Source organism: Tetranychus urticae, unplaced genomic scaffold (assembly GCF_039701765.1).
Source record: "Tetranychus urticae isolate SD_2017Ah unplaced genomic scaffold, NJAU_TeUrti_SD_1.0 Scaffold_5, whole genome shotgun sequence".
NCBI lineage: Eukaryota > Metazoa > Arthropoda > Arachnida > Trombidiformes > Tetranychidae > Tetranychus > Tetranychus urticae.
Genome location: NW_028315837.1, coordinates 20501 through 23000, shown reverse-complemented (window position 1 = coordinate 23000; position 2500 = coordinate 20501). Strand labels below are relative to the sequence as shown.

Genomic DNA, 2500 nt, shown 5'->3' with positions numbered 1-2500 from the left:
ACAGAAAATTGCTCGATATTTGCTATCAATGCTCTTTACCGAGTGTTGATTCAAGCGATCGAGACTTTTACCTTGAAAAAATCAGAGTGCTCAAAGCAGGCGTCCAAAACCTCGAAAGAGGTGCCTAAAAACGGTATGGTCAACCATCTATATGATGCGTACCACTACCTTAACTTGAATGATCTTGCATGGAATAATGGAATAGGACCTTGGTTCTATTTTGTTGGTCTTAAGAATCCAAGGTAATGATTAAGAGGGACAGACGGGGGCATTTGTATTGCGGCGCTAGAGGTGAAATTCTTGGACCGTCGCAAGACAAACTACAGCGAAAGCATTTGCCAAGAATGTTTTCATTAATCAAGAACGAAAGTTAGAGGTTCGAAGGCGATCAGATACCGCCCTAGTTCTAACCATAAACGATGCCAACCAGCGATCATTCTGAGTAACTAATTTCATGACTCGAATGGAAGCTTCCGGGAAACCAAAGTTTTTGGGTTCCGGGGGAAGTATGGTTGCAAAGCTGAAACTTAAAGGAATTGACGGAAGGGCACCACCAGGAGTGGAGCTTGCGGCTTAATTTGACTCAACACGGGAAAACTCACCCGGCCCGGACACTGAGAGGATTGACAGATTGAGAGCTCTTTCTTGATTCAGTGGGTGGTGGTGCATGGCCGTTCTTAGTTGGTGGAGTGATTTGTCTGGTTAATTCCGATAACGAACGAGACTCTAGCCTACTAAATAGACTTGCAGTTTACACTGCAGTACTCCCCCTTAGTCAACCTGTGGGTGGTAGTATCTCTTGATGGTTTCGGCTGTTGAGGGCTCTGCTGCTATTAGCCTACAGAATTGGCTAGGGTAAGGATGCTGTAGCACTGTAAGGACTTCTTAGAGGGACAAGCGGCGCTCGCAGCCGCACGAAACAGAGCAATAACAGGTCTGTGATGCCCTTAGATGTCCGGGGCCGCACGCGTGCTACACTGAAGTGGTCATCGTGCATACTGTTTCCTGCTCCGAAAGGAGTGGGTAACCGCTTGAACCCATTTCGTGATGGGGATTGGGCATTGTAATTATTGCCCATGAACGAGGAATTCCCAGTAAGCGTGAGTCATTAGCTTGCGTTGATTACGTCCCTGCCCTTTGTACACACCGCCCGTCGCTACTACCGATTGAATGATTTAGTGAGGACTTCGGACTGGTCAATCCAGACCATTGGGAAACTAGTGGTCGGATTGTGCTGGAAAGATGTTCAAACTTGATCATTTAGAGGAAGTAAAAGTCGTAACAAGGTTTCCGTAGGTGAACCTGCGGAAGGATCATTAACGTATTACCCTCTTATTATAAGAGAAATACAACCTTCAAACAATCAAACACTCTGCATAGTGATATTGTAGATGCTAATATGGTGAATGCAATTGAATTGTATTTGCATTAGAGTCGCAATTGTGAATGTTTATTGCAAACATTTAGCCATTGCAACATGATTCTAATTTGCATTACATTCGTTCATTCATACATCCATCTTTCATTATCCAATGCAACAAAGAGTGAGGGTTATCTAACGATAGCCATAATTTCTTTTGCAAAACAATTGTAGTTTATAATGAAAAGCCTGTCTTGCTACATACTTGGTACCTGTTCAAGTCTTCAGCTTATGCTGACGGCAAGGTTTAAAGAAGGAAGTTTTACACTTCTTCGCCTAACTAAGTAAAGACAACTATGGTTTTTATAAACTGCATACAATTGTTTTCAAACCCTCTCAATGCAGATTTAGGATACTTATTAAAAGTCCCACGGTGGCAAAGATACATCTTCAAGCGGTGGATCACTCGAATTACCAATCGATGAAGAACGTAGCTAGCTACGATAATCGGTGCGAATTGCAGGACACGCCGAGCACTTGAGCTTCCAACGCACATTGCGGCTTTCGGGTCTTTTCCGAGGTCACATCTGTCTGAGAGTTGAGATGTAAAATAATCAACAAAACACTTGCATACTACCATATATGCATTGTTTTGAGAGGATTGTATATTTATATGCATGAATCTTGATGTTTTATTCCTTTTCTTAATTGCAATTCGTTGCAATTTAGTAAGGAGAATCTCAAATCTACTTGTTTCACATGATAAATTTTGTGTACAATGCATATTTCATCTCTGCAAGCAGTATATATGAATAGATACTAGCATGAGATTCTAAGGTTAGTCGCCTATCTGACGACGCTAAAGTCGTATTGCAGATAACTATGGTGATCAACTAACCTGTTAACTGATGAATCTTCTTGCACTTGTATAAATCGTACAAATAGTAGCTATTTCATTCTGTTAAAGCAGACCTAAGAAGTAATGCAAAGGCAAAATTTGTGCAAACATTAAAGTAGATTTACGTTGCTTGCTTGCAAACAACACAAATAAACATTAATCAACTTAATCAATATTTTTGATCTCAGATCAGGTGAGGTTACCCGCCGAATTTAAGCATATAATTCAGCGGAGGAAAAGAA

At 41.3% G+C, this 2500-nt stretch overlaps 3 non-coding genes across 3 annotated transcripts in view; all 3 read left to right on the top strand.

The window, feature by feature from the left end:
* LOC149092741 (small subunit ribosomal RNA) overlaps window positions 1–1319 on the top strand; it is a 2170-nt gene extending 851 nt beyond the window's left edge. The window contains exon 1 of the ribosomal RNA XR_016200506.1: window positions 1–1319. This exon is cut by the window's left edge and continues 851 nt beyond it. This is a non-coding gene — a ribosomal RNA (small subunit ribosomal RNA).
* A 487-nt stretch (window positions 1320–1806) lies between these two features.
* LOC149092740 (5.8S ribosomal RNA) lies at window positions 1807–1961 on the top strand. The gene has a single exon (XR_016200618.1). It is a non-coding gene; the product is annotated as a 5.8S ribosomal RNA (ribosomal RNA).
* Window positions 1962–2437: 476 nt separating this feature from the next.
* Window positions 2438–2500, top strand: part of LOC149092739 (large subunit ribosomal RNA) — a 4168-nt gene continuing 4105 nt past the window's right edge. The window contains exon 1 of the ribosomal RNA XR_016200601.1: window positions 2438–2500. This exon is cut by the window's right edge and continues 4105 nt beyond it. This is a non-coding gene — a ribosomal RNA (large subunit ribosomal RNA).